We start from the raw sequence: 22,201 nt of genomic DNA on the forward strand, positions 1-22,201 counted from the left end.
GCTGTTACTCCTAGGGAGGAAAAGACCAGGTTAGAAGCTTGCCAGCAATCCACAGCTAGGAACTAGTGAAGCAAGGATTTCGTTCTGGGATAAGATTATAGTTAGGACTGCCCATGGCTGCAAAGCGACCAGGAAGGCTCCAGGGGTCCAAGCACAAATAGACAACAATGACAGAGCCCTCTTAATACACATACAAGCTAGACTGGACACGGTGATGGGGAAAACTCTGTCCCTTGGTTTCCTGCTCTCCTAGTCTAGAAAACACAAACTGCTTCAAGCAGATTTTTAGGAGGGGCCAGACGTTGGATCTTTAGCTTACAGAGGCTACTGTGGAACTGCAGGCAGGCTACCCCAAGCCAGGAAGCAGGGAATGTCCAGAGCTCTGAGGTGCAGGTCTGGCTTCCTGGAGAGAAAACACTCGTTTCCCACCCACCTATCTCATCTGCCTTCCAGCCACACACTTCCCAACAGGCCTGACTCGTGGAATGACTACTCAGAGTGGAAGATGAATCCTTTATATTCCTAAAGATGAAAGGGGCTCTGCCCAGAGTTGAATTAAGAATCGGCTTTCCTGGTTCAGGACAGCTGGGGTGGAGAACCTCGTCAACAGTGGTCCTATTTTACTCTCTTTAATGAGGGAGGCCCAAAGCCATTTATTTTGCACTTTTGCACAATACAACCCTGAAGGACATAATTCTACAGATCATAAACAGTGTAAAATAATATGTTGACAAGTCCTAATGCATTTACAAGCCCCGTGGAATAAATAGGAATTATAGCACAACATTAATAAGAATTATATGGTAGCAATTACAGTTGTGAAATTCATCCCCCAGGTGTGAGGCTAAATTGCGCCAGGGGCCTGCCTAGGTGCTTCATTGGCTCGCTCTGCAACATCAATTATTTCAACACCAAATATTGGCACTTTTATTGGGTTTCATTTTAATAGGCATTAATAAGACTGTTTGAAGAGCAGTTGAGCCAGCAGCCAAGGACGCCATCATCTGAGGCTGAGCGTTGCAAAGGTCCAGGAAGGAGTGACTGTGTTTACTGAGTGCCCATGATGTTTCAGGTAAACCCTATGCCTCCTCTCACTCAGTCCTGGAGTGATGCTGAGGTAGAGAAGCAGCTGACCCCTGTGCAGGGTAAGATGTGTCTGCTCTATTAGCCATGGAGGGATGCCCGTTCCTTCGGCTGCATCCCGATAACCCTACAGCTTATGGGCTCCTCCTCAGGGTCCCTCTTCCTCCACATTTGCTGGGTCTTTACCACTTACTCTTTACCATTTAGCAGGCTTTTCTGTGTCTGCTAAGAACTTTTGGTGAGGGTGTGGGGTGGTAGAGGGTAAGGTGCAGAGAAAACATTTGCTTAAAATGAGGCTTTAGGATTAAAAGTGGGTTTTAGTCAACCCTGCTGTATATAACACCCGCCATCATCTAAAATAAAAGTAGAGCACGCTTGGTAATGCTTGCACCAGAGACTCCGCATCACTTGGCCACACAGCTTTCCCAGTCAGTCCCGAGCAAACCTCTAAAACCATTTGTAAGCAGGGTATTGCATAAGACATTTTGCTCTTAAACAGAGGCCACATGCTGGAGTTCTTTAAAATGCCAGTTTGAAAGCAGTAAATGTGATTTGGAAAGGTCCTTCAGCAGGATTTCAGAAAGTAAGAACAACTAATTTTCCCATCTAATTGGGCTAATTTGTTCACCTGAACATCAAGAACCACTCAGCATTTACAGCTTGGGGGAGGAGGTGGGAAACCCCTTAATGAAGCCCAGTAGAAGATAAAACTTTAAAACTAAACTGGATCAAAAGGGACCAGACCCTGAGGGGGTAGGAGCAGTGTTGCTGGAAACCACATGGGCCATAGGCAAAGCAGGCCGGCAGGGATGCCATACCGTGGGGTACAGGGCACGGTCTGAGTCAAAGGCAGTGCTAACATGAGTGGGGCACTGTGTCACAGGGCCCCAAGGGGACTGCATGAGACTTACTGCCTCCCTTGGCTGGGAGGTGATGTACAAGACAGACCTGTGTTTAGTTCTCTCCTAGAACAAAGCGCTGTCGAGCTGGCTCACATGTTGGCTTTTGTTAGCTGAGGGGTAGGGCACATGCTTTTTATTGTTCATGAAAGTGGTACAAATCTCTTTTTGCAAATATAATTTAAAGGTTAGAAGTATACTCAACAGCACCCCTGCATAGGAGGGCTGACATGTAGTAAGTACTCAAGTAAATGGATGGCAGTGTAAGAAACTCACTCATAATGTTACATATACATATTACATACACATATTGCACATACTTATTACATGCAACACTTTTAGAAAAGCCAGTTCAGAAGCTCAGTATGGTAGTTGTATGCCTTTAATCCTAGCATTCAGGAGACAGAGGCTGGCAGATCTCTGTGAGTTCAAGGCCAGCCTGGTCTACATAATGAATTCCAGGACAGTCAGAGCTACATAGTAAGAACCTGTCTCAAGACAAACAAATAAAAACAAACCACAACAAAGCCAGTTCAGGAACTAAGAAAGGGGGGAGGGAAAAGGGTGTGGGGACAGTGTGCTCAAACTCTGTTAGGCAGTGGGAATTGGGTCTGTTTGTTAGGCAGTGGGAATTGGGTCTGTTTGTTAGGCAGTGGGAATTGGGTCTGTTTGTTAGGCAGTGGGAATTGGGTCTGTTTGTTAGGCAGTGGGAATTGGGTCTGTTTGTTAGGCAGTGGGAATTGGATCTGTTTGTTAGGCAGTGGGAATTGGGTCTGTTAGGCAGTGGGAATTGGGTCTGTTTGTTAGGCAGTGAGAATTGGGTCTATTTGTTAGGCAGTGGGAACTGGGTCTGAAGAGTTGGACCTTGGTTGCGCATGCAGCATTTCCAGTTTGAGAGGTAAGCGGGGCTAGTAGAAAAAAGTGTCACACTCTGAGGGACAGCCTAGAAACTCAGGCACACTCTGTAGGAAAGCCTAGAAACTGTCACACTCTGAGGGACAGCACAGGAACTCTGTCACATTCTGTGGGACAGCCCAGAAACTCCCACAGGTGGTCTGAAAAAGTTTTTAAAGAAATTGGTTTTGTGACTCACATGAGAAAAATATTAAGGTGTTCCCCTAACACCTGTTACACACACACCTGTTCACAGCTGCCATTTGGGCAGACCCCATGTCACTGTCCACAAGCCCTGCTGTTTCTGTCACTTGTTCCCATGGGCCACAAGGGTCATCTCTACCCTTGTCCTTCCTCCTCCACTCTCTTCTCTCACTTCCCTGCACAGTCATTTATTGCTATAGAACGCCCTAGTCCTCCTTTGTAGTTCTAAATGCACTTGTGGCATCTGGATAAATAAGCTAGCCTTTCCAGAACACCCATATGCCATGTTTTAATTGCTTGGGTCATTAATATTCAAGCAGCAGTGGTAACAGCACACTCAGACCTTTCAGGTTCTGGCAGACATATCAGCCGGACGACTTTCTGCCCACCATGGGTCTACCATCAATTATCAAATCAGCGAATGCTTCACCAGTGCTGAGACAACAGTCCACAAATAAGCAAGCATCCAGAAACAGAATCTTTTGCTAGGTAGCCAGGATGGCTTTGAACTCATGCCTTCACTCCCTGAGTGCTGCTATTTTAGGCTTGCTCTACCACATTCAGGCAAGCTCTGATTTTTGTGTTTGCTCATTGGGTGGAAACATTTAAAGACTTATTTTTATTTTTGTGTATTTGTGTGTCTGTATGTGAGTGGGAGCAAGAGAGTATGATGCCCTCACAGGCCATAAGGGGTGTGAGACCCCCTGGCACTGGGGTTACAGGCAGTTCTGAGCCATCTGCTGTGTGCTTGGACCTGAACCTGGGTCCTCTGCAAGGGCAGGATGTAGCCATATCCCAGCCCTGGCTGTTAAGCTTTTGTGACAGAGTGTCAGTATGTAGCCCAGGCTAGCCTAGATCTCATTATGCAGAGCAGGCTGGCTTTGAACTCTCCACACTAGGATTAGAGGCACACGTTTGCCAAACCCAGAACACCTCTTTCTTTAAAAGAAAATTTAAGTTCTACTTGTACTTGCTTACTGCTAAATGTTTCTACCTGTAGCTCTACATAACAAACATTTTTAAATATTAAAAACTATCAAATAACTAAGCCAGAATGAATTTCTGAAATACTCATCTGTAAGTGCCGATACAGTCAAATTCTAAAGATTTCAACAAAATTCTATCAGCTTCTCTCTCTCTCTCTCTCTCTTTTTTTTTTTTTTTTTTTTTTTTTGGTTTTTCGAGACAGGGTTTCTCTTTATAACCCTGGCTGTCCTGGAACTCAGTTGTAGACCAGGCTGGCCTCGAACTCAGAAATCCGCCTGCCTCGGCCTCCTGAGTGCTGGGATTAAAGGTGTGCGCCACCACGCCCGGCACTTTTCTCTTTTAGTAGTTAAACTTTAAAATATTTTAAAGGGGCTGGGGAGATGGCTCAATGCTTAAGAGTAGTGGTTGCTCTTCTAGAGGATCTAGGTTCAATGTCCAGCATCTACATGGCAAGGTCAGGGGTTCTAGTGCCCCCTTCCAGCCTCCACAGGCACTGCATGCAAGAGGTGCAGCCAATACACCTATCCATGTAAAACAAACATTTGAAAAATAAACATTTATTTTTAAAACAACAAAGAAAATGTTTTTGAGGCAGGCAAGTCCAATCTGATCGCAATGCCTATGAAGCAGACCTGTGTTGACAGCTAGGTGTCGGGCTTAGCTGTGGCTGTCCTGGGGTTCCAAGACCTGCAAGATATAAGTGGAGGAAGAGGCAGGCTGACGCTACACACCAGAACTCCTGGAGTCTTCTTGGTACGGGAGGCTAAGTTCCAGGGCTAGTCTGAGACTGTGCCAAATAAATACATCTAAAATAAGCTCAATAAAATAGCTGTAGAGGAAGAGAGAGGGAGAAGCAGGCAGGCAGGCCAGCAAACCACAGCGGCCCAGTGTGCCAGGGGGGCTGGAAAACATGAAGGCCACCTTGCTTTACTTCCTGGTTTGGACTCTTGAGAGGATTTCTAACAGATTTGTCTACTTTATAAACAATAGTTTTTATTGGATTTATTTTTGAGACAGGTTCTTATTATATAACTCAGCTTTGCCTTGAACATGTAATCCTCCTGCCTCAGCCTGAAGAGTGCCGAGATCACAGGTATGGACAACCACATCTGGCTAAACTCTCCTCGTATGACTTCACGCTGTGAAGCAGAGTGACTTACGGAGGTGGCAGACCAGGGCAGGTGCCTATGGTCCGACTCTAGGTCTTGCACTATCCAAACGCTGCTTTCACAGATCCAATGCGGGCCGTCTCCAGCAGAACTGGAAACTGCCTATGTTTAAGCTCAACCCCACCTCACTTCTATCCTGGCTTCACTGCTGTTCATTGTAAGCCACCTTCACTCTGGTTCTAATTTTGACCTAACCAGCCCCTTGCAGGCCAGGCCTTGGTGGCTTCACCCCGACCTGGACATCCCTTCAAGTCTCCTACCATGTAAGCCCCCTTTTGCAAGGTTCTCTGTCTTCTAGCTTTCTGGAAACTATCTTTATTCAAATTTTCTACCTCCAATTGTGTGTGTTTTTCATGCCCATGTGTGCGTGTGGAGGACACTGGGTGTGTGCCACGACTGCTCTGTGCCACATTCTTTTAAGACAGGGTTTCTTACTGAATCAGAAACGATGCTTTGGCTAGGCTGGCTGGTCATAAAGCTACCAGGATCTACTGCCCACTGTTCCCAGTGCTCAGGTTACAGGCATGAACAGCCATGCCCACCTTTTCACATGGGTACCGGGATCTTGAGAGAACAAATGCTCTTCTCACTGTTCTCTGTTTTTTAATCAATTCTCTGTTGTTGGCTGTGGCAATGGGTATGAGCCCAAGGCTGCTCTGTGCAGTGTTCACTTCTGAGTTTATTATTTGGGTGTGTGTAATGGTGGGGTATTACAGCATATGTATGGAGGTCAGAGAACAACTTGCTCTGTTCACCACCTTGAGATGGTCTATCTGGCTTCTGACACTCTACTCACTGTGAGCTTCTAGGCGATTCTCTTGTCTCTGTTTCAGATCTTGCTGGAGTGCTGGAGTTACAACTGTGCATCGCCATATTCAGCTTTCGGTTTCTATGGGTCCCCGGGATTGAACCTGAGTCACCAGGCCTGAAACCAGCACTCTGACTTGCTGGGCCATCTCACTGGTTCTGCCCTTACTTTAGCTTTTAAAATCTGATTCTAATCCCTGTCCCCAAGGATTTATTCTAAAATTTGTTTCCACAGAGGTAAATTTACACTGCTAGATGTTTTAATGTCTAAGAACTCTGTGGTGGTTTGAATGAAAATGACCCCCATAGGCCCATATGTTTGCATGTGTAGTCACCAGACCAGTTAGTAGAACTGTTTGGGAAGGATTTGGAGGTGTGGCCTTGCTGGAATAATGTGACCTTGCTGGAGGAGGGATGTCACTGTGAGTGGGTTTGAGGTTTCAAAAGCCTACACTAGGCCCAGTTTCTCTCTCTGCTTGCTGCTACTGCTTATGCCTATTTGCTTCCTGCCATAAATGCCATGGACTAACCCTCCAAAACTACAGGCAGTCCACCAATTAAGTGCTTTGTTTTATGAGAGTTGCCTTGGTCATGGTGTCTCTTTATAAGAATAGTGACAAGACAGAAAGTTGTATCAGGGGCTGAGGTACGCCTGCTATAAGCCTGACCATAATGTTTATAGAGGAATATGAAGGCCTTTGGGACTCCAGACTAGAAAAGTCATTGAAGTTTAAGTGGGACAGGATATGGGGATTATAGAATCTTCCTCCATGACTAAGGAAAGCCACCAAGGTCAGGAGTGTGGTGGGAAGTCCATGCATGGAGGTCTGGAGAAGCCAGGTTTGCACTGGAGACACTAATACATTGGTGATGCCAGAGTCATGGGATCTGCCAAATACAGTGGCAGACTAGGTAGAGAACCAGCCTGAGAGCACACTGTGCTGTACTCAGCAAAGCTGGAAGGGAAAGGCCATTTACCTCCTTTGCCATCAGAAATTAATAGAGTTGACGTTTGCTCTGCTGGTTTTGCTCTGCTCCAGTATTTCCTTACTATGCCACATTTGTTCCCTTTTGGAAAGGTATTGTATATTTTGTAAAAGACTATGGGGTCTTTTCATGTTGGACTGAATGCTTTTGCATTATGATATGGCTACAAGCCTGTCTGGCTGGGAGCAGAGTGTGATCATTTGAATGAGAATGCTCTCCATAGGCTCATATGTTAGAATGCGCAGTCACCAGTTAGTGACACTGCTGCAGAAGGATTAGGAGGCATGGTCTTCTTTGAGTAGTGTGGCCTTTGGGAAGGAGGTGTGTGACACCTGGCTCAGACTCAGTCAGTATATATCTGTCTGTCTGTCTGTCTGTCTGTCTCTGCCTGCTGCCAACAGATCAGGGTATAAAGCTCTCAGTTGACTGCTCTTGCATCTTGCCTGTCCAGTTCCCACTAATGACCATGGACTACCACTATAAAACTGTAGTGAGCGATTTCTCTTATAAGAGTTGTGTTGGTCACGGTGTCTCACTTCTTTGGGGTCTCATCGCCCTCAGGAGCTGCAGAGTCTGTTTGTGCTGAGTGCTCTGTGTTGCCGCTGTCTTTGCTCTCTGGGATCTGATAGCTGACACTGCTGTACTGGATCCCATTGTACTGGACCACTGGATGGCGTGAGTCCATTGCAAACACTTCTAGTTGAGTGCTCACAGGAGTCAGTGCTTTGTTATTCTGAACTAATGTTTTATCTCCTCTGCCTATGGCCACTTAAGCTTTGTCTTGTCCACTGGAGTCACAGTGATGACACTTACCTTGTGTGTGTAAAATGCCAACTGGCCTCCCTCAGGGAGTGCTTTTCTCCCATCTTCTCTCATGGGTAGATGCTCACATAGCTTTCAGCTCATTTTAGCTCAGAATCACCTCTGCCATGAAATCCACTCTGATGGCCTGTCCACGGAAGCAGGTACAACCTATGCATCCTAGGGTCCCCTTACAGTGTGTCTGACTCCTAACAGGTACTTTCATCCTTTCTCTTTTTCATCCTTTTTTTACCTACAATAAAAGGTCTACTTGACTGAATTCCTGGAGGTACTTACAAGACCTTTCACACAGTACGCATCAATAGGTGTGTTGTGTAAATAAACACATTAGAGGCAGAGGTAATATGCACAAGTCAGGCCTTTTGACACTGGGCCATGGCTTTTCCACATGCAGTGCTGTTCCTTGGTGTAAAGTAGGACAAGCTCCAAGGCCCAAGTGAGGCCCAGGGATCGGAGACTCGGTGGCAGCTGAACACACAGGTCAGTTCCCTGGCACAGTCCTTGGTGCTTTGACTTTGTAAGATGGTCGAGCAGTAGAGCTTCCTAAGAGTCACATGATCTACTCCACAGCTGCATGGTATGTAAAGGGAGCACAGCCACAGTGCCACCCAGCTACCCAGATAGGGTCCTGAGGACTAGGGGCTGATGGAGGAAGCTTAACACTTCATCTTCTTCCTCCAGTAGCAGACTGGGAAGCATGGTTATCACCATGGTAACAAGGCCCCAGGTTTAATGTGACGAGAAGATCAAGGTTATTCACATTCACATCAGAAAATGGGAAACAGATTTTGAAGCAGTCTCACGATGCAACAGTAAGATACTCTGTGTACAAGTGGCTATGCTCTTGGAAAAATATGGGAAACAGCAACAACAGCATTCCTGGGAAACAAAACCAAACCAACCCACCAACTGACCAATCGACCAACCAACCCACCCATCCACAAACTAACCAACCAACCAATCCACTCACTCACCGCCAAGCCCCCACCCACCCACCGACTGGCTGAACGACCAACCAACCAAGCAAGCAAATAAACAAATGAAAAAATGAAGCCAGTCCTCTTCTCATGAAGCCTTGATTACTGTGCCTTGTACCCTTTCCTTTCTCTGAGGACTTCACAGCAGGCCTCTCCACTTTCCTCTCTGAGCTGGGAGTCTGACTACTGTCCTCAGCAGGAGTCTCCATCACCTCGCGTCCAGCCCAGCCTCTCCAGCAGTACTTGGTGCTGCATCTTAGTTTTCTACCCTCAGTCAGGAAAAAGGAAGGATCCAGGGAGGATAAAGAAAATACTGTTTCCTTTATCCCTCCCACATGTGATGTCTTGTTCCATGTCTAAAATTTCATATCCCTTTAAGTAAACTAGGTCATGAGAGATGACACCACTTGCCTACTAGTGGGCCACCAGAAGTCCACAAATTTACAGTGGGGCGTCTTGGTGACTTTTCTCCTTGGCTGTCTAGGTGCTGTTAAGGACATGTGAGAGAGCTGTATGAATGTCCCTGAGCCATGGCCACTCCAGCAGTATTTGTAAGTGATAGGCATGACTGACATTTACAAAATGACAGGAATGACAGAAAGGCATTAGACACACGTGTATGTAGGAAACTGCTCCAGGCATGTGCTTGTGTGTCTTAATGCAGAATATAGTGTCCTACATGAAAGTTCAAATCCCTGAAGCCACCTCTGACACCGAGTATCTTAACTCATAGAACTTCTTTCTTAATTATTCAGAGAATATCACCAGCTACTGTATGAGTTAAGGCATGCAGAAGAAAGGAAAGGCTCGGAGCTCATACACTAGGAAAGTGAGCTGTTGCCATCACCCCTCCCAGGTTTAGGAAGGCGGAGACTGAATGGCACTGACAGTCATACACAAAAGCCAACTCTGGGATTTTCAAACTCCCCACATATTCTCCAGAGTCTGTCATTGTTCTCTGGGACTGGTTTAAAGCAACAAGTCACATAGAATTCTCTTCATAAAGAATGTTCACACAGCCAGGCACGATGGCACATGTCTATAATTCTAGCTACTCAGGAGACGGAGGCAGGAAGATCACAGGTTCAAGAGGCCTGCCTGGCCAGCTTAGCTGGAGCATGTCTTAAAAACAAAAAATGCTGCAAAGATGGCTCAGCAATTCGGAGTATTTATTGCTCTTCCAGAGGACCTGAATTTGATTCCCAGAACCCCTGTTAGGTGGCTCACAACTGCCTATAACTTCAGCTACAGGGACATTTGATGCCTCTGGTGTCTGTGGGCATCTGCACACATGTACACATATCCTTCCCCAACCAACATATGATTAAAAACAAGATAAATCAAAAAGTGAGAAGAGGGCTGGCTGGTAGCAGAGGAGCGAGTGCCTGCCTTGCATGCATAAAAGCCCTAAATTCAGTCCCCAGTACTAAAGTAAGAGGAAGATTCCTCAGGGAATTAGGGTCCTTTACTTGTTTTGTCCCCAGGCTGTTGAAATATATGGGTTCTCTCTCCAATACAGTTTCCAGCCTTACAGCCAGCTTATGCCAGGGAGGGTGAGGTGGTTCATGGGGTTAGCATATCAGGCCAGACCCAGAGAAATGCAGCCGCATGGTACAGCAAAGGAGCTGGGGCCTAACTGGGAGGAGGGTGTGGTATGAATGAATGAATGAATGAATGAATGAATGAATGAACGTGTAATGTATACAATGACTTCCAGGACTGGTCTTGTGCCTTCAGCTCATTCATGGTCTGAGCTGATCTTCAGCTCACTCCTGGGGACAAAAGGCTCCATGTGGAGCCTGTCTGCACTGAAGGACGGTGCGCCGTGATAGTCCACTGAGGTAACAATGATTAGTTAAAGGGACACCAGAGTTTTATATGACAGAACAAAGGATGATTTTAGGGAGTGAAATGTGCTAGGGTATACACAAGGCAGGGAGAGCATATGTGCACAAACACAGACACACCCACATACACAGAGGCACATGCATACACACACATACAGACACACACACCACACACAAACACATACACACCACACACAGACACATTTATAAAACACACACATACACACACACACACACACACACACACACACACACACACACCTTCCATGAAACCAGGTTAGTACTACTGCAATACTGCAAAAACCAAACCACAGTATGGGAGCTGGGCACAGGGCCTCAGGGATAGCCTGGGTGAAATTTGGGCTCCCACCACTATCTGTTCGCTTCGGCTCTGACACTCTACCCTTCCAGCCCTCCCTTTCCTCACTGGACACTGGAGAAGCTGCTGAGGCTAAGCTCACTGGGCTGCTGTGAAGCCTGGCGAAGTATTGCATATAAGGTGTTCAGTTCATGTCTGCCACACAGTTCCATATTCTATCAGTGCTGCAAGCATTACTGTTTTCAGCAACATTTAAAAAGCACTGGGCTTGGAAGAAATGACAAATGGCCCACAATGCTGAGAAGAAATGGTCTCCTTAAGAGGCCTCTACTAAAGCATCTGTCTAACATAAATGCCCGTCTCGTGCCTCAAGTCATGTGTGTGCATGCATGTGTACGTGTGTGTGTGTGTGTGTGTGTGTGTGTGTGTGAGGAGGGACAGATTTGGTTAGAATTATCTCCCCCAAATAAAGAGGTGCAGAAGATACGGTTTAGTTTTCTAGTAGAGGGGATTTGGGAAGCTTCTGACAAATATAATGCTGATTTAGGGTTCTGTTAGATTAGATTAAATTATTGTAAATATCTAATTATAGATACATTACGTCCAGGATATATTCTCATTAATTCACTCACTGTTGGAGATCTGCTGGTAAGAAAGGTAACTGTCTGTCATCTCTCCGCTGAGAGAGCAGGTCCTGGGGCACAGTTCACTATCTCACCATGAAGCACGGAAGGACAGATGTGGACTAGAGTTAAAGAAGAGGGATTACTTCTTTTTTTTTAAAGATAAAATGTAGCCGGAACTGGCCCTGAACTCACTGTGAGGTGGAGACTGACCTTGAATTGATCTTCCTGCCTCTACCTTTCAAGTGCTGGGATTACGGGCCTGGGCTACCATCTCCAGTCTGAGGGTTCACTCTGACTGACTGCAAGCCTGAGCATTGCACACGGCTGGAGTTGTGTCTTTTTTTCTGAAGTCCTAACCCTCTGGCCAAAGCTTGTTATAGGTATGGTGTTGGCCTTCCTAATTATGAAACAACGTGGGCGGACTCACCTCTAAGCTAGTCCAATATTAGGCACACTGAGAGAATGCTCACAATGGGTCTGTGAAGGGAGGGTGACAGAAAGGACTGCAGTGGCCAGAAGGAGAGATAATTAGAGTCTGTCAGCAAGCAAGCACTGTTTCTACAGCAAAGGGGTAATTGTCTCTCCCTAGACAGAGCCCAGGACACGAAAATGTGCCACAACAGAAAATAAGTTGCTTCTCTAGGGAATAATGTCGTGAGAGTCACTGAAAGTTCACGCCGATCTCAGAGTGCGCCCATAAAAGCTTAGTTTCACACTTTGTCCCATGTGGAAACTACAGCCTGTGCTGCATGAAAAATGGGTTTTATGAGAGTGCTTCTGATGTTTAAGAAGCCCATTTGGCTTCCTAACAGCACCAGTGATGTTGTTTTATACACTGCATGTACCAGGCAGGCTTCCTGATCAGCCGCGCTGTGTTTCTGTCAAATGTCACGAGGATGACGAACTGTGAAACAGTGACTGGGAGAAATGGAAGGGCAAGAATTTCCCACTTGAGAGACTGCTGCAAGCGTGCTCTAAAGGCAAGGGCAACTTACAACAGGCGCCATGATGCCACTGCCAAGAGGGGAGGCCGCGGCAGCCCCACCCATGCACAGCCTTGATCTGAAAAGCACGTCTGACGTCAGGACAGGTCAGAAGGCTGGGTCTCAGGAAGAAGCCCAGGGACTGAGGGTGCTTTTGCTTGGTGTTTCTGTTTCTTTGGGGTCTAAAAACTAGACTTCAAAGGCTGGCTTCATTAGATTCAGCTCTGAGGCCTTGGGCAGCTCACTACTTTTCTTTGCCACTTTCTCCTCTTGCTGTGGTTTCCACACCTGAGGATTTGCTGAGTGACTCGGTGCTCAGACCCTCAGCACCCACTGCTAGTGTTCACTGGGAAGCCCCATATATTTCCTCAAACTAAGTCAAGTGGGATGGCAGATGCTGTTTTGTTTTGTTTTTTACCGTTTTTAAATCTAGGGACACTGGGAGCCCCAGTGGGTGGCACAGTTAATCAACTCCAAGGACATGGGCACAGCGGGGACTCCCGGCTACCAGGAACAGGCTGCTGTTCTGCTGTGGAGTATGTCTCTGCCACGCCCAGGACTTTATCCTATTGACACTCACACCCCTTCTCCAGGTCCTTGCCTGTGTTTGCTCAAACTGATGCTTGCTCCATTCCTGCTACCTGATGCTACTCTGGAGCCATTGCCCTGGTGTGACCATCCTTGTCAAAGCCTAAGAGAAGCCTTACTCCAGCATGGCCACCTGGCTCCATCATTTCCCTTGGTCCAAACCACCATTGTGATGGTTTGTGTATGCTAGACCCAGGGAGTGGCTCTATTAGAAGGTGTGGCCCTGTTGGAGTAGGCGTGGCACTGTGGGTGTGGGCTTTAAGATTCTCATCCTAGCTGCCTGGAAGTCAGTATTCTGCTAGCAGCCTTCAAATGAAGATGTAGACCTCTCAGCTCTGCCTGCACCATGCCTGCCTGGATGTTGCCATACTCCCACCTTGATGATAATGGACTGAACCTCTGAGCCTGTAAGCCAGAGTTGTCATGGTCATGGTGTCTGTTCAGAGCAGCAAGCCCTAACTAAGACAACCCTGGTACTTGCTCTACTGCAGGGTGAAAGATGGGGCTACTTCTTAGAAGGTTATATTCCTTCACATGGGGCAAGGTGATGTCAAAAGTGACTCGGGAGATGCTGCAATAGCTATGGCATAGAACCATCAGCTCTGATGAGATGGTCTGTGGATCAGAATTCTGCAGACCTCTTTACACTGCAGATCTCAGGGACCCGATGATGACCGTCAAGCCCAACTGCAGCCCCTGCAAAGGAACTGCGCAATGTTGGCAACTGGCAGTGGTCACAGCAGCGTTAGATGTGGCAGACAGCAGGGTCCAGTATAGACACAGGTATGCAGTAATAGACACAGGTATATATGCAGTCTAGACACAGGTATATATGCAGTCTAGACACAGGTATATATGCAGTATAGACACAGGTATATATGCAGTATAGACACAGGTATATATGCAGTATAGACACAGGTATATATGCAGTTTAGACACAGGTATATATGCAGTATAGACACAGGTATGCAGTAGACCCTTTCTTCTTCAGAACAGGGAGGCTGGGTCTTTTCTCCCTTCTGCCCTCACTCCATCCTCTCAGGCTCACTGTGGAGACATGCCAAGTTGTATGGCAAATTCTGAATTCTCAGGCCATGGCTTCTCAGTTTGTTAAAAAATAGCCCAGCAGACAGAGGATGCCACATCAATGCCACGTGAAGATAAGCACCAAGTTTCCCAGGGTCTAACAAGTCTAAGTGTTTATTATTAGACCTCTATTAAAGGCAGTGAACAGGAAGAGCTGTGGCCTGAGAAACGGCACCTATCAGTTCCACAAACAAGTGACAATAAAAATAAGGGAAGCCCCATCAACCACCCAAAGGCTTACGTGGAAACGGGATGAATGACATATTTACAAGAAGAACTCCAAAGTCACCAGTGCTTAAATCCTGTCTTGCTCCAAGTCCTGCAGCTAGATTGCATGGGAGTTTTTATACAAAGGGACAAGGCCAGGCCAGAGTCTTTGGTGACCTGGGACAGCTGGTCCCACTGGCACCAAATTAGAGGTGGAAACATGGCAGCTGTGCCTTGTCCCCCACCCTGTTTCCTCTCCTTGTTTATAAGACAGATAACAGCTTGACCCATGCTTCTGGGGGGCCACTTCCCTGTGTGGCAATCCCACGGAAGACCTGAGGGCTGCTTTCGCCTTTTTCTGGGAATTGCACAAGGAGAGGGCAGGCCAGGAAGATACCCACCCACCACCATCATCCTAGGGTAGGAAGGAGCCTTTGTCCAGGAGCAACACAAATAGAAACCCAGCAACACAGGCGTCACTTCAATGCCCTCCTGGAACTTCCATCCCTCTTGGAGCTGGGAACATGATATCAAGTGTACTCTTCCATGCAAAGTTGGTTTACATTTCAGTGTCTCATTCTTCTTGGACCCCTTTTCTGGCACTACCCTCCTAACCTCACATGAAATCCTGTGACGTTGAAGGTGATGTCCTCTCCACAGTCCAGTCACCTCTGGCCATAGAACAGCCTTCCATGTCTATCTTCCAGATCAGTTTTAAGTTCTAAGAGGTCTGGATTCTACTTTCTGTTCTCTGCTGCATGCCTATGAGTCTAGTGATTGCCTTGGTTGGATCTTCCGAAGGCCTGGGGGGTAGAGTTAAAACACCCATGCTTCCCTCTATGCTGCCACCACAGAACAGTGGGAACGGGGCCTGAGGGCCTACTCCACCTTCTGTCCTACAGAAGACAAGACAAGGCCTGGTGAAGTGAACTGTCCCTGGCAATCACACCCTAGTGATACATAGCAAAGGTCTAGGCCGGGGCAGAAGTTGGCAGCAGGATGTCAACACACCTCCAATGTCCTGCCACTCAGTTTCCTACATCAAACCAACAGAAAAGCAGCATCCACAGCCAGGCTGCTGGCTCTCACCACCACACCCTGTCCTCTGGACGTTGTCTACTAGAGAACAACTACTCATCTTTCTGAATCTGACATTCAGATAGTGACTGATTCCTTTCAAAATCTGTGGCAGAGTTAGCAATGCTTCCTCAGCAGCGTGGGCTGCACTTACATAGCCCTAGCCAAGCCTTGCAAGTGCAGGAGAGCTTCCTGACTCCACGGAGAAGAGGGGTGCCACACCCCTCAGAATCCCCGCTCTTTACCTGGAGGTCTTTTTTTTTTTTTAAGATTTATTTATTTATTATATGTAAGTACACTGTAGCTGTCTTCAGACACTCCAGAAGAGGGAGTCAGATCTTGTTACAGATGGTTGTGAGCCACCATGTGGTTGCTGGGATTTGAACTCTGGACCTTCGGAAGAGCAGTCGGGTGCTCTTACCCACTGAGCCATCTCACCAGCCCCCTGGAGGTCTTTTTGACCCCACGGAAATAAGATAGCAAGAGGTGTCAATTCTAAGTGCTCACACCACAGAGCCATCAGCACTGCCCTATCCTCTTGCTCATTGATCTGTGACCAGCGTTAAGCATAAATGATCCATGCATTTAAACCAGCCTCGCCCAGACACACCCAGGTCATCTTAGGGAGGCAGAGGCTTCTTAGCTGACACCTATAGGACATCTGTAGCCCTCAGCTCTAGTGGCTGTCCCTTCCCGTGTTTTTGTCTTGCCCCAGAAGGAGAATGTTCTGTTTGACTCAAGGTAAACCAACCACCCTTTGTGGGCCCCTTAGGTTGTAATTTAGGGACAGATTTCCCAGGAGAAATGCTGAGTGTCAGAGACTATAGAAGCTTGAGATTCTCAGAGCCTTAGTGAGGATCAAGGACAGCTCCTCGGGAGATCTTGGTGGAAACTCAGCACAGGCCAAGTGGCTCATGTTTCCTTCTGTTAAAAAAGTGGCCAGTCATCTCAGCCAACTCAGGGGGGTCCTGTCAGCTTCAACATCCAGGAGAAGGGGCTTCTAGGATTACATTTTTATAAAAATGACACCAAATGCTAATTATATCACAGTCCCAATCATTTGGGGGGTGGATTCTCTGCTCGGAAGCTCACGGTTAGGGCAGAGAGCATTTCTTCTGCCTTAGCGGCCTGACTGGATTGACCTTTCTGTGTATGTGCCTGTCTCGTCCGCCATCATCTACCGTTTACCTTTTGCTTCTTCTCTGTGCAGCTGGACTCACTAAATACACAGAGAAAGTGTGTTGCGGGTGCAGAGGCAAACCGTTGCAACCACACTGCCCACCTTGCTGGCCAGTCTTCACAGCCACAGTAGGTCCACAGTCTCTGGAAGTTACTGGATATTCTTACATTAACTCTTCCCTCCTAGAATCCTGTCTTCCATCGAAAAGGGCCTCTTAATAACGAACAGCCATCTGCTCCACACGACACAGGAAGAACATGCTAAACCAAGTCACACAGCTTCAGCCGTAAACATATTCTTACACATGATTTCTACGACTCTGCACACACAGAAAGCAAGCCATTAAGGACTTGCAGAGCAACAACAACGCACACTGGGCTTCCTGCCATTACGCCACAATGTTTTATGGTGTAATTTTATTTATAACTGAAAAAGGTAAATAGGTAAATATATAAAATGGTGAGCAGACCCCTCCCCGCCAGAGGCTTTCTCTGCAAATTAACTCTGTGGTCATAAACCCCATGCCAGCTGGACCCTCGCCCTGTGCTCTGTGGCACGGGCAGCCAGGGCAGGTAGACGGCCGAGGAGAAACAAAGTGGAGCCTTTTCCACCATCAGCCAGGCATGTTAATTGAACTTTGGCAAATGTTTAAAGATTTCTCTCTCCGTGTTTGAGAAGGAATTAAAAACAGTTGAGCTGGGAAAATGAACATCTGTTACTGCCTTACACTCCGACCACAATGAAAAACATTCATAATTAAAGCGACTTTGCTTCCTTGCTAGTTAGCTCTGTAATCTTAAGTTAAAAATATAAATGCAGAGGCTCCTTATTGTCTTTGGGCCTTCTTATGGCTGCTTGTAAAAAAGGTAGTTTATACTGGGTTTGTTTTTTTTCCACTGGAATAACAATATCAGGAAACAGACTTGCGTAAAAAGATAGGGATGACAGCAGCGAGGCACCTCCGTGCGGAGCCTCGGTTTATGAAGCTATGAAACGGTAGTCAAGAAGTGCTTTATATTTGGGAGTTAAATACGCTTTACAGCTGTGTAAAAAACCAGAGCCAGTTTAGGCCAAACATAAACATTCCAGTGTCTACAAGGTTTACTTATATGGAGGACTGGGCTCCTTTCTCTCACTGGGAGGGATTTGTGTGTTCCGCATAACAACACTGAAAATCCTTCCACATCAAGTCACTTCCCTTCCAACACAAGGAACTTCACCAAGAAAGTCAAATCTGTTTCCTACAGTTTGGGGGTGGGATGGGGGTAGGACTGGGGGGGGTGTCTTCACCCTTATAACTGATAAGGCCCCCAGGCCCTCCACTCTCAGACCTATCCATCTCCCTTCTTGCTGCAATCTAACATTTCCTGAGATAGCGCAGTCCAGAAGCAGACCCATTCTTTGACTGACTTTCCTCTCTTCTTTAAGATGGACTCTTCTTTTCCATCAACTCTACTAAATGGAACTTTCTTAGCATGGCACGTAAGGTCTGCACGGCTGTGTGCATGGTTGGAACACACAGGCCCTCTGCTGTGCACCTCAGCAGGGAGACAATAAGCGCATCTCAGGTTCAGCACAGGGTTCCTCTAGTGCTGGCCGTCTGCATCTGGGTCTGGGTCTGTCGCCCCAGAGGCCAGGGCAGGCATGAATAGGCTGTGAGCTCCAGCCAGCTCTGGCCCCGCTCCCACACCACAGAATCCACTGGGGTGAAGAAGCCAAGCCTGAGAGGCTCCCCAGGGAGGGACGGGCAGAGGACACTATTGCCTTCCGCCCTCAGCAGAGCATGGGGCTTTCTCTGAGGCTTTGGAAAACAAATCTAGCTGGTTTTCTTTCAAAGTGGTGTTGGCTCAGCACACCTCTCCTGCCCTCAACACCCCCACAGGAACAAACCCCAAAAGTGCTGAGGGAGCTGTCATGTTTTTCCTGGCCTCAACATGAGTGGGAAGTGCTATAAATCTCTCCAGAAAGCCCAGGCTCCTGGGATCTCCAGAACCAATCCCCCGCTTTATGAGGACTGGATCATTCAGACAGATGTCTGAGCCTTGGGCCTTATGAAAAACATTAATTTGCAGGACACTCCTGCCACTTAGGAAAGCACTCTTTCAAGGTATCCACTTAGGAGGATGTACCTGCCATCTAGGAAGAACATCACAGCAGCATTTGGCTCAGGCAGCGACCCAGTCTCTTTATTTTCAACTGGTTATCTGGGAATGTGCCTAGTGGTTTCTTGAACAGGGAGAGAGGGGCTGGATGTGGGTGGAGCTAACTGCATCTGATTCAATAGCCATCAGGCCATCAACACTAGTCTGGGAAACCCAAAACAAAGCAGTAGCTGGCCAGCACCCAGGCCTGGGCTGGGCTGCCAGTACTGGAGTCACCAGGCACTATGGGAGGATGGAGCCTCTACACCTGGCTTTGGCTCACCAGGTCTGGGTTTAGGGTGGGGTGTCTACAGAGCCATATGTCACATCTCCCAGGTCACTGGGAAGTTTGGGAATGATTAAAACATCACATTCCATTGCAGGTCAACGACTTAAGACCATGTCATGTTTTTAAAGTAGAATCCTAGAGTCTAGACTGCCCAGTTCTTTCCACATGCCTGGATTTCTATCTACTCAGCTACTCCATCTAAGAAGCCCAGAGTTTGCCTTCTGCTCCAGGTTCAGCAGCTCCTGCAGGCTCTACCCCCACATCAACTGACCCCCACCCTACTGTCACAGTTCCTGGCTCTCACTGCTGTGAATGAGACGTCAGCCCTTGGATGCTGGAGTCCAGGAGGAATTTCCAGGGCTCTTGAGAGAGAGAGACCTGCATGCTGGGCCTTCCACAATGTGGGCTCTATTCTCTGGGCCCTGAAAGACTAGAGGCAGTGGTTTCTGTTGCTGTTTCATCACATGGAAATCCCGGCTAGCGATGACTTTATGGGTCTGTATGGTCCAGACACCAGGGTTACTCTTTGGTGAAATGGTTCCCAGGGGAAGTGCCTGTGAAAATTCCCATCCAGCTAATTACCGTAACTCAGGGCAGGCTGCGACCAGAGGGCGCTAGACTTAGGTGGAGGCCAGGCCAGCCTCAGAGCCAGGGCTCCCAGCTTTACTGCCAACTGCATTTTCTGCCCTGTCAAAAAGCAAGACAGGAAAGAGGAAGAGAGAAATCTCACTACAGGGAAGAGGGGAGACAGAGGGCTGCTCACACTTGCTTACATGCCCAGGGCCTGCTTCTGAGAGACAGGGGACTCCTAATCACTTCTGTACTGCCACAGGAAGCCTGGTAGCTTCCAAGCTACCTCTGATCTTTAGAAGCACACAGACACCATGTCTCCCCTCTGTGCTGGCTCGGAGACACACTGCTCCTCAGTGCCAGCAAGGGATGGTGTGAAACCCAGAGTAGCCTGCAGCGATTTCCACCTCAGCACTTACAGGTCAGGAGAGAGGGAGGTGGCTACTGGACAGAAGACCCCTGTCTGCAATACCCAAATCCTGGTCAACTGGCAAATGGCCACAGTGGTGAGAAGGTGAGGCCTAGACTCCCGGCAGAGCAAGTTCTGACTAGAGAACACCTTCTTCCAGAAGCTCTGGATACCAGCACTGTGCCATGGTGGCCTCTACCAACAGCCTGCCATTGTTCCTATGTGGTCTCCAGAGACAGCATTCTCCTGCACTGGGGCCGCATTGGACAGTTGCTGTCTTTCCAACTAGCAGGGTAGGGAGAGCTGGATCTCCTCCCACCTGTGCTCCATGGCCCTGCAGTGGGCTTGTATACCTCCTTACTGCCCAGCAAAGCACCCAGGAGAGATAAGGGAAATCTCTACCAAAAAAGACATTCGGAAAGACAAAACAAAACAAACCTTTCTTCCTGCCTGCAGGTGTGCTCTAAGGAAGCATTCATTCTGTGACACTGAGTCTGAGATGTCCCAGGACCTGCAGCCCAGAGGGAACAGTTCAGCCCATAATTAGATGGGGGTCTTAGGAACAAGAATTCCACATTCACCATGTTATGACCATGAAAACCAACAGTACTCTGTAGTGATTTAGGGATAAACGCTGGGGGCACAGTTACTGACTTCACGCCGCTCCCGGGCTCAAAACTGTGCTGTGCTAGGTGAGCCTGCCTGGATTACTCTTTGAATTTCAAATTTTAAAAATAATTTTGTTATGTGCATTGGTGTTTTGCTTGCATGTATGGTTATGTAAGGATGTTGAATTCTCTGGACCTGGAGTTAGAGAAAGTTGTAAACTGCTATGTGGTTGCTGGGAATCGAACCCAGGTTCTCTGGAAGAGCAGCCAGTGCTCTCAATCTCTGAGCCATCTCTCCAGCCCAAAATTTCAAAGTTTTTGATCTAGAGAAAAATAATTTTATATTAAGATTCTGAAAATACCCCACTCCCCAGTTTCTCAAGCCACTGTGTATTCTTACTAGTATGAGTTTCTCTATGTTCTGTTTTTTAATTCCTCCACCTAAAAATATGGTCACAGATTACAGTTAGTTCCTCATTGGTTGACTCAGCTTTATAGATACTGTTCCAGTGATCTGCATAACTCCGGGCCACAGAAAGTCAGGTGGCCAACACTGCCACCATGGAGACTAGGATCACTGTAAGAACTCCACCTGGCGTCATGCTTTCTAAATGAGAAAAGCTGATCGATGGCACATGAGGACAAACCAGTGCAGGAGAATTTCTGGATAAGAACAGGATGCCACTCTGGAGGAGACACAATTTGCCAGCTTCTAGAGACAAAGAGGGAAATATTCTCATGCCAAGCCTATAATTTTGTCAAATGCTCTAGTATATAATAGAAAACACAGGTATGGTGGTTTGAGTAAGAATGGCCCCCATAGGCTCATATACTTGACTGCTTAGACATCAGGGAGTGGCACTGTTTGAGAAGGATTAGGAGGTGTGGCCTTGTTAGAGACAGCATGTCATTGTGAGTAGGCTTGAGGCCACTCCATGAGATGGAACCCGTACCCTGAAACGACTTGGGTGACCAAGAAGCAGAGTCTGGATAGCCCAGGGACCTAGGGTAAAGCCAATACTACTGCTCTAAACAAACAACCCCCACACCAAAACAAAACAGCCAACCAAAACAAAACAAAACAAAACAAAAAAACCCGGAAACAGAGCAAAAATTAACCAACCAACCAACCGAAACCACAGCAATAGAACAATAGAATGACCCCATTTGACACTCTGCTATACTCACAGAACACTGTCTTGCTCAGCCATCATCAAAGATGCTTCCTTGTGCAGCCGATGGGAACAAATACAGAGACCCACAGCCAGAGATTGTGCAGAGAGTGTGAGACCTCAACTTAGCCCTAAATGGGATGTCTGAATCAAATCCCTTCCCTCAGGGCTCAGGGATCCCCACCCCCACCCCAAGAGGAGGCACAAAGACTGTAAGAGCCAGAAGGCATGAGGACACCAGGAAAACAGGGCCCTCTAAATGACCATGAG

The 22,201-nt window shown here is 47.4% G+C and overlaps 1 protein-coding gene and 1 long non-coding RNA gene across 5 annotated transcripts in view; both read right to left on the minus strand.

Annotated features, from left to right (window-relative positions):
* The window catches only part of Jazf1 (JAZF zinc finger 1), a 300,560-nt gene that overhangs the window by 9,766 nt on the left and 268,593 nt on the right, over positions 1-22,201 (minus strand). The gene's annotated exons all lie outside the window — the stretch shown is intronic.
* Gm52904 lies at positions 7,210-20,999 on the minus strand. Its single transcript, XR_003956439.1, has 2 exons — positions 20,590-20,999; positions 7,210-19,859 (listed from the first exon to the last, which is right to left on the minus strand). It is a non-coding gene; the product is annotated as a predicted gene, 52904 (long non-coding RNA).

This window comes from Mus musculus, chromosome 6 (assembly GCF_000001635.26).
Source record: "Mus musculus strain C57BL/6J chromosome 6, GRCm38.p6 C57BL/6J".
Classification (NCBI taxonomy): Eukaryota; Metazoa; Chordata; class Mammalia; order Rodentia; family Muridae; genus Mus; species Mus musculus.